This window comes from Hemiscyllium ocellatum, chromosome 13, assembly GCF_020745735.1.
Source record: "Hemiscyllium ocellatum isolate sHemOce1 chromosome 13, sHemOce1.pat.X.cur, whole genome shotgun sequence".
Lineage (NCBI taxonomy): Eukaryota > Metazoa > Chordata > Chondrichthyes > Orectolobiformes > Hemiscylliidae > Hemiscyllium > Hemiscyllium ocellatum.
In genome coordinates this window covers 21,160,608-21,174,034 of record NC_083413.1, presented here as the reverse complement: position 1 = coordinate 21,174,034, position 13,427 = coordinate 21,160,608, and positions in this window count along the sequence as shown.

Genomic DNA, 13,427 nt, shown 5'->3' with positions numbered 1-13,427 from the left:
CAGCTTCACAAACTGAGGATGATTGTTTTAACTGAATATGTACAAAGAATTAAATGGCTTTTAAAAAAAGCAAAAGCAGTTTTTATTTTTAAAAATAAAAACATACCAGATGCAACGTGTTTAAAAGTTGCAAGTAGCAATAGTTGTTTGTTCAATAAATTACCTGCAATAAAACTGAAATGTCAATGAGGCAAAAGTGAGGACTTGCAGATGCTGGAAATCAGAATGTAGATCAGAGTGGTGCTGGAAAAGCACAGCAGGTCATCCGAGAAGCAGGAAAATCGACGTATCGGGCAAAAGCCCTTCATCAGGAATGTCAATGTCCAGCTTTCTAATCTCGGGATAGACAAATAAGCTCTGAGGAAGTGTTAGGGATGAGAAGAGAGAAGTTGTACCGGCAGCATCTTTCCCAGCTGTGGATGCACAGGCTTTATACGCATGTTCAAATACAGCAATATAGTTAATGTCCTCATCTTTCTCGAGTTTAAAATGTATCCAGATGAAGGTTTGAAGTGAACAAAACATTTTCAAAATGTATTAAAAGATGCGTATAACTTGTGTTCTTGTGATATGCCTACGTTTTATATTCTATCCTGTTAACAAGTCCATTTCCAATGTAGCCCAATATTTTACTGACAAACGTTAATTCCTGGTCCCTCATCCTCCAGTGCCACATTTTCTATCTCCATACCTAGCTCGTGCCATTAGAACAGTGTTTCCACTTGCTCTAATCTTTGTTTTACCAAGTGCATTGTTACACTGCTTTAGTAATAGATTCCAGCACTTTTCCAATGTCTGATGTCAGACTAACAGACCTGTAGTTTAATGTGTTTTCTCTTCCCTCCTTTCTTGATCAGCAGTGTTAGATTTTCTATCTGCTGGGCCTGATTAAGTATTTTGGGAAAACCTCACTGGTGTATCCATTATCTGTTTTAGAATCCCACGATGTCGATCACCAGATCCTGAGGGTTATCAGATTTTACTCGACGTTTCTCCAACACATTTGCTCTGCAGATATTAATCACTTTGATTTGCTTGCTCTTTTCTCTGAGGTTAATGTGTATTTCTGTCGTGCAACTTCTCTTGGATGGCCTTTCCCTGGTTTCGAAAATGCTCTTATATCCTCAGATTTATGATATCTTTGCAACATTATGAGCTGCTAACCTATTATAATTCTTAACTTCCTTACTAAATCATAGATGCATCTTTCTCAATCATATTTTGTTTTTCAATATAATATAGTTTCGTTGAACATTTTGAATTGTTCATTTTTTCTGCTATTTACTGCAAGATATTTTAGGCTATTCTTCCTATAGAGAGCCAGCTGTCTATAACCTCACACCTATAGAAAAGGGTTTTGCTTGAGAGTCTTCTTATGATTGAAGTATCGAATGAAAGGAGGGTCCAACTTCGCTGTGATTCTGTCCTGAAAGGGACGTGTATAAGTAACGACTCGTGTGAATGTTGAGCGGAGATCCGTAGCCATGGTAAGACCATAAGACATAGGAGTGGAAGTAAGGCCATTCGGCCCATCGAGTCCACTTTGCCATTCAATCATGGTTGATGGGCATTTCAACTCCACTTACCAGCGCTCTCCCCATAGCCCTTAATTCCTCGAGACAACAAGAATCTATCAATCTCTGCCTTGAAGACATTTAGCGTCCCGGCCTCCACTGCACTCCGTGGCAATGCATTCCACAGGCCCACCACTCTCTAGTTGAAGAAATGTCTCCGCATTTCTGTTCTGAATTTACCCCCTGTAATTCTAAGGCTGTGTCCACGGGTCCTAGTCTCCTCGCCTAAAGGAAACAATTTCCTACCATCCACCCTTTCCAAGCCATGTATTATCATGTACGTTTCTATTAAGTCTCCCCTTAATCTTCTAAACTCCAATGAATACAATCCCAGGATCCTCAGCCGTTCCTCATATGTTAGACATACACGTTCCCCAAAAAAGGAATTAATATTTTCAAGAGGGAAGGTGGGGAGTAAACTGATTGGAAGGAGGGAATAAATTACTTCCCCAATCAGGACTTCAAGTATGCTGGGAGAGAATAAAACAGATGGTTCTAATTATAGCAGAGAATGTTTACATTCTGAAATGTTTCGAGTATAGAGGATGGGAGGCGTCCCCTGTACAGTAGCAGGTGGGTCGGTTACCAATGAACGCAGACTTCAGATAATTGGGAAATATCTGGACAGGAAATGGATGAGAAGTTTCATTTATGCAATGAATTGTGATCTGGAATTTATTGCCAAAAATTATGGTGGAAGCTGTTTCAACAGTAATTTTCGAAGGGAATTAAATAAATACTTGCAAAGGAAAAACGTGTATGGCTCTGGGGAAGAAATGAGGGGCTGGAACAAATCGGGATAGTTCTTCCAAAGCGCTGACATAGGCAATATGACTGGCTCGTATTTTGTAGGATTCTATGGGAAACTGAAACACTGCCCAAAATCTGACTACAGATTTACCTGCAAGAGTCACGTTCTTGATGATTGCTCAGATTTCCAAGAAATTCTTAAATTGCATTCACAGTTCCAAAACTTATCATTTCTACTGCCTGGAAGAAGATGTGGAGAAATGTAGGAGCAGGAGTAGGTCAATCAGTCCCTTGAGCCTGTTCTCAATCATGGCCAATCATCTGCATCAATGCCAACACTATCCCATATCCCTGATGTCACTAATAACTAGAAATCTATCAATCTCAGTCTTCAACATACTGAATTATTTTCTATCACCCTGCAGGGTAGAGAATGCCAAAGACTTCATCAGTTTTCATTAATGAACTCAAAATAATCCATTTCTTATTTTTACAATTTCTGACAAGTCGTAAAATTGGTCAGCACTTGAGCTAAAATCTGGAATGAGAACTATATCCACTACCAGTTCCAAAACAGACACACGATCATAGCACAAATGATGTTGTAGAGCTGATATTTTTAAAAGGGCAAATCACCTTTATAAAATCATGGTGGGCATGGATAGGATAAATAGACAAAGTCTCTTCCCTGGGGTGGGAAAGTCCAGAACTAGATGGCATTGGTTGAGGGTGAAAGGGGAAAGATATAAAAAAGACCTGAGGGGCAATTTTTTTTCACTCAGAGGAAATGGAATGTGTATGGAATGAGCTGCCAGCGGAAGTGAGGGAGGCTAGTACGATTGCAACGTTTAAAAGGCATCTGAATGTATATATGAATAGGAAGGGTTTGGAGGGATATGGGCCAGGTGCTCGCAGGTGGGATTAGATTGGTTTGGGATGTCTGGTCGGCATGGAAAAGTTGGGCTGAAGGGTCTGTTTCCGTGCTGTACATCTCTAAGACTCTATTGGCCAATGGCCTGAAAAAGGATAGTGTTTGATGAATTCTCACTGTTTCTTGTTGTGAAAATCAAATTGCTAACAGCTTGTCTCTCAAAGCTTCGCTTGGCCATTTGTGCAAAACCACTTGCCTTTCTGTAATTAGCAGGTTGGTCACAGCTGACAGTAAACTGTTGGATTAATTTCCAACAAAATACATGTATTCCCTTCAAATCCATCGTTACAACCTCGCTTAAACCAGAAAGTGCCCATTATAGTTCAATATATTCCCTTTTTTTCGCATAGCCCATAAATAATTCCAGCATAAAACAGTCTGGCTATTCTAGGGATTAAACTAGTGAATATCAGTTGCACTATCTGTATGGCAGATATATCCTTTCTTAGACAAGGGAACTGAACTGCACACAGTACCCCAGGTGTGGTCTCAACAAAGTTCTAAACAATTGAAACAAAACATCTTTGTTCCTGTACTCAAATCCTCTTGCGATGAAGGCCAACAAATCATTTGCCTTCTGAGTTGCTTGCTGCACATGCCATGGTAGCTTGCAACGATCGAGGAATAATTGGTCCATTTGGATATCACTACTTTGTAATGTCTCACCATTCAAAGAATAATTTGCACCTCCATTCCTCCTACCAAAGTGGATAGCACTATATTTATCCAATTATAAGCCAAATGCCATGTTATTGTCCACTCACACAGCTTGTCAAATTTTCTGGAAGCATCTTTGCAACATAGAAACCTAGGAATTAGAAGTGGGAGTAGGCAATTCAGCCCACTCTGCAATTTAACATGATCATTGCTGATCTTATGCTGGTTTCAACTACACTTTCCTATCTGTTTCCTTATAGCTCTTTATCCCACTTTTCATCAAAAACATATTTATTTATTTCTTGAATTTATTGGTTGATTCTGCCTCCATTGAATTCTTGGACATTCTTGTCACAATCTGTATTTCCATCCAGTTTTGTGTTATCTGCAAACTTCAAATATTATATTTTAATACTTGGGAATACCAGTCCCTGCATATTCCCTTCCAAGTTACACATCATTGCAACATTGATATCCAGCACCGTTCCTCCATCTCTCTTCAGTCAAAGTTCAGGGTCTTGCTGCCTAACCACACTGTGGACGTCCCTTCATCTGCATGGACTTCAAAAGGCCTACTTCTGTTGTACAAAGCAATGCCTCTAAAGGAGTTAATGCTAGAGACTGCAATTATGTCCACCCAATCTAATGTCTTAAATAATTGAATGGAGAAAGGCAGAACATTTTAAGATCTTGGCAGGAAAAAAACCGGTATCCACAGGTATCCTGCTAATCTAAATAACAATGTCCAACTTGTAGATGATTCCTATTATGCAATAAACTACATCATGTTTAAGACAAGAGCTACTTCTCACTAAGACTCATTCATGGTTTTCCTATATCTCTGTAAACCACATAGATCCTTAGATCCAGTCCAGGAAAGAGGATCATGGCAGTGAACTATCCTTCCGTTAGTGGTTGGCATTACAGAATGTACAATAACCACAATGTTCTCAATGGATCAGTAGGGATAGCCAGTTAAATTTTGGCCTTATCAGTAATGTCTTCAACCTATGAACGCATTAAATTGTAAAAATGATGCATAACTATTCTGCTCAATAAGAAACACTGGTGCAAAACAGCCCAAATCTATATTTGGAATCTAGCTTGACACTGGAATTAAACCGGGTGAAATGTCTGATGTTTGGTCAGACCTAACTTCTAAATCTGCACTGTACAAACTCAAGAATGTCCTTGATTGTTTCTAAATTGGTCCAATTGAAGTCTATCCCTCCAACAGGCATCTACAAAACAATCTGTGGATTATTCCATAGAATCCAGTGGGCTTTTTATTGGGAGATCTTAGTGGACAAGATGAGGGTTAGGATTCAGTTCCATATTGCTTGTTCAATATGATAGTCTTGTTCCAGCTAGTTCTACTTTTCCACTTTTTTCTGTAGCCATGCAATTTTATTTTTAGCCAATTCACTTTTGTAAACCACATTTATTCGGCACCATCTCTCTACCAAAATGCTGCACAGTCAAAGAATTACTGTTGGAAATTCAGCTGTCAGTTTATACACAACTCCTAATAATAAAAAAATAATTGGCATTTGTAATGCTAGTTGAAGATTGAATGCTGAGGAGAAGTTGTTCAAATTAATGCCATGGGATATTTTACTTCCATCTGAGAGGGCCAGCTCTGTTAACCTTTTCTAAAGATGGCAACTCCATTATACTGCGCTGGAAATGTTACTTTAATTGTTGCATTCGAATCTCTGGAGTGGGATACAAACCGATAACTGTCTGATTCAGGAGTAAGATGTAATGACACCCAACTGAACCTAAAGGTAATTCAATTATACAGGGCATTGATGAGACCACATCTTGAATACTATGCACAGTTTTCATCTCCCCACTTAAGAATGGATGTGAATGCCTAGGAGATGGTTCAGAGGAGCTTTAATGATAGATGGAAGGAATGGGCTGCCTTGTGAGGAAAGCTTGGACAGACTGAGCTTGAGTCATGGAAATTAAATGGATTCGACTCAACTATTAGCAAGAGCAACCAAAAAGCTTTATTAATTTTTCTAACCTTTGCATTGCAGAGGGAACACATGCACTTGGCAAAAAATGCCTTGTGCAAGGGGCCTGAGCATGATTCAAAACTCTTTTTATACCATTTCTTATCACACTATCAAAGATTTGAGTTGTTATTCTTTTCATTCCCTTGTTGTAGATGTACTGTTCTTATATTTTTCTCTTGTTGAGTGTTTACAAAGTTCCGCAGAGATAAACTGTCCCTCGACTGCAGACTGCAGCAAAGTTGAAAAGTGTCAGAAAGGTTTAAATATAGTAAAGCATTGTCTTTCAGATTTCAGAGTAAATGGATTTCAGAGTAACTGTTACTTTTGTTAATTTTCCATTACAGCTTGTTTCTAGTCAAGATTTAGTGTGGTGCTAGCAGCATCCAAGGAGCAGGAAAATTCACGTTTCGGGCTTTTGTAGGATTGTCACTGACTGGACCTACATTTGTTGTCTATCCCTAATTTCCAAGAGTGCAGCTTAAGAGGTAACCACATTGCTGTCAATCGGGAATCATGTATGGACCAGACTAGGTAGGTTTGGTAGATTTGCTTCCCTAAAGGGTGCTGGTGAACACAGGACATTGGTTAGGCCATTGTTGGAATATTACATGCAATTCTGGTCTCCTTCCTATCGGAAAGATGTTGTGAAACTTGAAAGGGTTCAGAAAAGATTTACAAGGATGTTGCCAGAGTTGGAGGATTTGAGCTATAGGGAGAGGCTGGACAGGCTGGGGCTGTTTTCTCTAGAGCATTGGAGGCTGAGGAGTGACCTTATAGAGGTTTATAAAATCATGGAAGGGCATGGATAGGATAAATAGACAAAGTCTTTTCTCTGGGGTCGGGGAGTCCAGAACTAGAGGCCACAGGTTTAAGGTGAGAGGGGAAAGATATAAAAGAGGCCTAAGGGGCAACTTTTTCATGCAGAGGGTGGTACGTGCATAGAATGAGCTGCCAGAGAAAGTGGTGGAGGCTGGTACAATTGCAACATTTAAAAGGCATTTGGATGGGTATATGAATAGGAAGGGTTTGGAGGGATATGGGCCGGGTACTGGCAGGTGGGACTAGATGGGGTTGGGGTAGCTGGTCAGCATGGATGGGTTGGACCGAAGGGTCTGTTTTCATGCTGTATATCTCTATGATACTATAACAGTGGCTGGCTTGATTTCAAATTTCACCATAGTGGGGTTTGAAGCCATGTCCCAGGATATTAACCAGGGTTCCTGGATTACCACTGCACCACCTTGATCCCCTGACTTGTGTGTTCTATTCAGTTGAATCTACCCATAGGCTATATCATTCCACTTAACACACCCTTTGGATGGTCCAATGGTAATGCCTATTTCAGACAGGATGTGAAGACATTGGAAGGTCAGATGTTGGTTCTTGTCTCTTTTAAGCAAATTCCTCAGGAAATCTGTCTTCCTCTTGACATGCTGCTCATGATGTCACAATGGAAATTCACTAGAATGAATTACATCTAAAGGATCAAGTTATGTAGGCAGTTGCATGAATTCCATCTGTGTCCCTATAAGATTGGAAATTGTTGGGGGCATGGGGGAACAGTGAAAAGGGACAGAGAGGAGTGCAATCGAATCGAGATATTTCAAATAATTAAGATATTTGGTAGTGTCATTTCCCCTGGTGAAGGAAATTCAGAATAAATCTTAGAATTAAAGGAGTGAAGTCTGGAACATTTTTATATGCAAAGGTAACTGCTGAAGTTGAATGATTTTATCGAGGAATAAGTATGGGCCATTCAGTCCCTGGAGTCAGTTCCATCTTTAATCAGATGATTGATCTTTACCATAACCCCTGCCTTTGATCATGCCACGTGATAGCCACAAGTAAAAACATTGATGCCAAAAAACTATTAATGTCGATCTTAAAAGTTTTAATTGACCCCTAGCATACAGAGATTGTGGGCGATAAAGTTTCACATTTCCAGCACCCTTGTATCAACAAGTGTTTCCTTTCAATCTTCCATCACAATTTATAATTGCAACGTCAAATACTTCAGATAGTTTGCATCCAGTCAGGAGAACAGGAGCAGATGGAACAATTGTAACAATTGGGGTGACATGGTGGCTCAGTGGTTAGCACTGCTGCTTCACAGTACCAGAGTCCCAGGTTCGATTCCAGCCTCGGGTGACTGTCTGTGTGGACTTTGCATGTTCTCCCCATGTCTGCATGGGTCTGCTCTGGTTTCATCCCACAGTCCAAAGATGTGCAGGTTAGGTGAATTGGCCATGTTAAATTGCCCATAGTGTTAGATGCATTAATCAGAGAGAAATGGGTCTGGGTGGGTTGTGCTTTGGAGGGTCGGTGAGGACTGGTTGGGCAGAAGGGCCTGTTTCCACATTGGAGGGAATCTAATCTAATCATGTCATTTGTGTCCTAACATCTACATGAACAGGTGGAAAGGCATTGATCTGAAGTTTCATCCAAAGAGTAGCAGCCTGAAGAATGCAGCATCCCTTGATTTCTGCAAAGATATTTCAGCACACATGATGAGCTCTTTGAAACCATAAGCTGTGGTGGATGGAGAATACCACGTGCCTTGGCTGGTACATTAAGGGCTAAGATTTGGCCATGAATCGATGGAGCTGCCATTAGAGGAACAGAAGTAAACCTTCTGGCCTGTCGAGCTTGCTTCTTCATTCAGTAAGATCATGATTGATCAGGTTGTGGTCTCAGCTTCACTTTCATGTCTGCTACTCCCACCCCCTACACACCCCCTCCCCCACCCTCCCCATCCCCAATAACCTTTGATCCCCTTGTCTATCAAAAGTCTATTTCACTCAGCCTTGAACAAATTCAATGACCCAACCTCCGTTACATCGGCTTTGATTGGGGTGACTGGAATACGATATGTTGCAACACCAAAGATATATTTTCATGAACATGGTTGTGAGAAAGTGCAATTCTGCTGCTGCTGCTCATTGCAGAAGGAAGACATTCCAGTCCATTGTGGCTGAACTGACTCTGAGCATTTTAATTTAGTGCCACTCTCATGCCCTTTTGCCATGATCTTGCACATTGTTTCTATTTAAGTAATCATCAAAAGCCATCTTGACTGCCTCAGTTGAACCTGCCTCTGTTTTATCAGTGTATTTTTCCGTACACTGTTTCGGTCTCAGAATGCCATCACTTCAATTATTAAGGCTTCCAGGAGGTAAGCACATTTCACACCATAACCGTTGAGTACAAAGAACCTCAGTTTGACCTGATGATTGGTCATTGAGTCTGTTTTTTTTTGGGTGAGATTTAATTTATTTTTATTCAGATATTGGATGTGGACATCTCTGACAAGATAGCATTTACTTCTGACCCTTAATTGCACTAGAGAACATGGTGCGAGTTACTGCATTGAATCATTGCAGACTATATGGTGTATAGGTGTTCGAGAGGGAATTCCAGGGTTTTGACCCGGTTACAGTGAAGGAAGGGTATTACAGTTCCAAGCCAGTAACTTGCTGGTGGTGGTGGTGGTCCCATGAGGAAACAATGGCCTAGTGCTGCTGCTGCTAGGCTAGTAATCCTAGATCCAGATAATATTTTAGGAATGCAGGATCAAATCTGGAAGTCAATCCAATGATGCCCATAAAACCATTGTTGTAAAAACCCACCTGGTCCACTAATGACGTTTAGGGAAGGAAATCTGCTGACCTGACCAAGGCTGGCCTACATGTGACTCCAGACTCTTAACTGCCATCTTCAACGTACCAACAAGCCACTCCGTTGTATCAGTGACTGGAGACATCTCACTGCAGCTAATGCCAAATTTGGGAGAGCTGTCTCACAGACTGTTCAAGCCACATACTGACTCAGTGATGCTCACAGAATTGTACTTAAAAACAAGATCTCTGCCAAATGCTTGGTGGCTAGGGCAGCATGGTGACTCAGTGGTTAGCACTGCTGCCTTGCAGCACCAGGGACCCAGGTTCAGTTCCAACCTCGGGTGTCTGTCTGTGTGGAGTTTGCATATTCTCCCCATGTGTATGTGGGTTTCGTCTGGTTGCTCTGGTTTCATCCCACAATCCAAAGATGTGCAGGTCGGGTGAATTGGCCATGCTAAATTGCCCATAGTATTAGGTGCATTAGTCAGGGATAAATGTCAGGAAATCGGTCTGGGTGGGATACTCTTTGGAGGATCAGTGTGGACTTGTTGGGCCAATTGGCCTGTTTCCACACTGTAGAGAATCTAATCGAACATCTTAACCAGCCAGCAGAGGTGGGGAACTTTGGTCTATAGTTGGGAATCTTCAATATCTATCACCAAGCATGGCTCAACATCACCACCACTTACTGACCTGGTCCAATCCTAAATGGACATAGTTGTTAGACTGGGTCTGCAACAGAGCATGAGGCCTCATCCTCAACAATCTGCTGCAGAAGCTTCTGTTCATGACAGTATTTGTAAGAGTAACCACTACACAGTTTCTGTGGAAACAAAGTCTCATCTTCATATTCAGACTATCCTCCATCATGTGTGGCTGTATGCCTGCACAAAATGGAACAAATTTTGAACAGATCTAACAACTCAAGACATGGAATCCATGAGATGCTGTGGACCATGAGCAGCAGCAGCAGCAGCAGCAGAATTTACTCCAACCCAGTCTGTGACTTGATGGCACACCATCTCCACCACTGCCATCAAGTGAGGAGATCAACTCTGGTTCAATGAACAGTACGGTAGAGCATGCCAGAAGCAGCACCTGTCATAACTAAAAATGAGCTGTCAACCTGGTGAAGCTAGAAAACAGGCCTACATATGTGACAAACAGCATAAGCAGCAAGTGATAGGCAGAGCTAAGCAATTCCACAATCAAAGAATCAGAAAAAAGTCTAGTTGTGAATGGCAGTGGCCAATTAAGTGACTTCCTGGAGGAACCTCCTCAAGTCTCCCCATCCTCAATGATGAAAGAGTCCAGCATTCAGTGCAAAGATAAAGCTGAATCATTCGCAGCAATCTTCAACCAGAAGTGCTGAATGGATGATCCATCTCGGCCTCCTCCAGTGGTCCCCAACATCAAAGATATCAGTCTTCAGTCAATTCAATTCACTTCATGTGATATCAAGAAATGGTTGGAGTCACTGGATACTGCAAAGGCTATGGGTCTTGAAAGCATTTTGGGAATAATGCTGAAGACTGGTGCTCTAGAAACTACAGCTCCATGAACCAAGCTCTTCCAGTACATTTTTAACACTGGAGACTATCTAATGATGTAGAAAATTGCCCAGATATGTCCTGTATCCAGAAAAAGGGCAATCCAACCCAGACAATTACTACCACACTCTTGTTGATTAGTAAGGTGGTGGAAGGTTTAATTGATAGTGCTATCAGGTAGCACATACTCAGTAATAATCTGTTCAGTGATACTTGGTTTGCATTCTCCCAGAACCACTTGACTCCTGACCTCATTGCAATTTGGGGTCAAGGATGGACAAAAGAGCTGAATTGCAGAGGGGAGGTGAGACAAACTGCCCATGATAACAATACTATATTTGACTGAGTATGGCATCAGGAATCCCTCGTAAAACTGGAGTCAATAGGAAACACAAGGAAGTTGATTGTGCTTGTTGGAGGTCAATCATCTCCACTTGCAGGACTTCACTGCAGGAGTTAATCAGGGTAACATCTTTTTAACTGCTTTGTCAATGACCTTCCTTCCTTCATAAAGGCAGAAGTGAGGATATTCACTGATGACTACCCCATGTTCAACACCATTCATCTCTCTCAGATACTGAAGCAGTCCATGTCCAAATTCAGAGCAACAATTGGAAATTAACATTCACACCACACAAGTGCCAGGTAATAACCATTTCCAACAACTAAGAACTTAATCCATCATCCCTTGACATTCAATGGCATTGAATTCCCCCATAATCAACATCCTGGGGGGGTTACCATTGACCGGAAACTGGAATAGACTGTCCAAACACAGTGACTACAATAGCAAATCAGAGGCTAGTAAAACAACTAACTCACTTCCTGACTCCCTAAAGCCTGTAGACTAGTTAGTAAGGTTAGATCATACAGAATCCATGGATAGATAGCCAATTGGATACAAAATTGGCATGATTGTAGAAGATAGAAGGTGGTGGTAGAGGATTTTTATTGGGATTGGAGGCCTGTGACCAGCAGTGTGCTGCAAAGATTGGTTCTGGGTCTACTGTTGTTCAGCATTTATATCAACGATTTGGATGAGATTATAGGACTATGGTTAATAAGTTTATGGATGCCACCAAAATTGGGTTGTATAGTACAAAGAGATCTTGATCAGATGGGCCAATGGGATAAGAAGTGGCAGACGGAGTTTGATTTAGATAAATGCGAAATGTTGCATTTTGGTAATGCAAACCAGGACAGGTCTTACACAGTTAATCGCAGGACCCCGGGGAATGTTGTTGAACAGAAGGATCTAGGGGTGCAGTTGATAGTTCCGTGAGTGTGGCAGTACAGATAGCGTGATGAAGGCAGCATTTGACATGCTTACCTTCATTGGTCAGAACATTGAGTACAGGAATTGGGACATCATGTTGTGGCTGTATAGGACATTAATGAGGCCACTTTTGGAATACCACATACAATTCTGGTTGCTACAGGAAAGATACTGTTAAACTAGAAAGGGAACAGAAAAATTCACAAGGATGTTGCCAGGACTGGAGGCTTTGAATTATAAGGAGAGGCTGGATAGGCTGGGACATTTTTTTCCCCTGAAGCATTGGATGCTGAGGAGTGACCTCATAGAGGTTTATAAAATCATGAAGGATATAGATAAGGTGAATAGACGAGGTCTTTTTCCCAGAGTAGGGGAGTCCAAAACTAAAGGGCATAGGTTTAAGAAAGGGAAAGATTTGAAAGAAACCTGAGGAGCAAATGTTTTCACACAGAGGATGATGTATTTATGAACAAGCTATGGAAGAGGTGGTAGAGGTGGGTACAACTACAACATTTAAAAGACATTTGGACAGTTATGTGAATAGGAAATATGGGCCAAATGCAGGAAAACAGGACCAGTTCAGTTTAGACACCTGGTCGGCATAGATAAACTGGATCAAAAGGTCTGTTCACGTGCTGTATGACTCTATAATTCTCTCTGGATGAATGCAGCTCCACTAACACTCAAGAAGCTTGACACCATCCAGGACAAAGCAACTCACTTGACTGGGACTGCATCCATAAACACCCTCTCCCTCCACCACAGATGCTCAGCAGCAGCAGCAGTGTCTACCAACTACAAGAGGCACTACAGGAATTTACCAAGGCTCCTTGCAGAGCACCCTCCAAACCCACAACTATCACCATCTGGAAAGACAAGGAAGCAGTTACCTGGAAACACTACCACCTACAAGTTCCCCTCCAAGCCACTCACCATGCTGATTAGAAATATATTGCCATTCCTTTAATGTCACTGGGTTAAAATCTGGAACTCACTTTCTGATAGCATGGCAGGTGTACCTAAAGAAAATTAACTGTAGCAGTTCAAG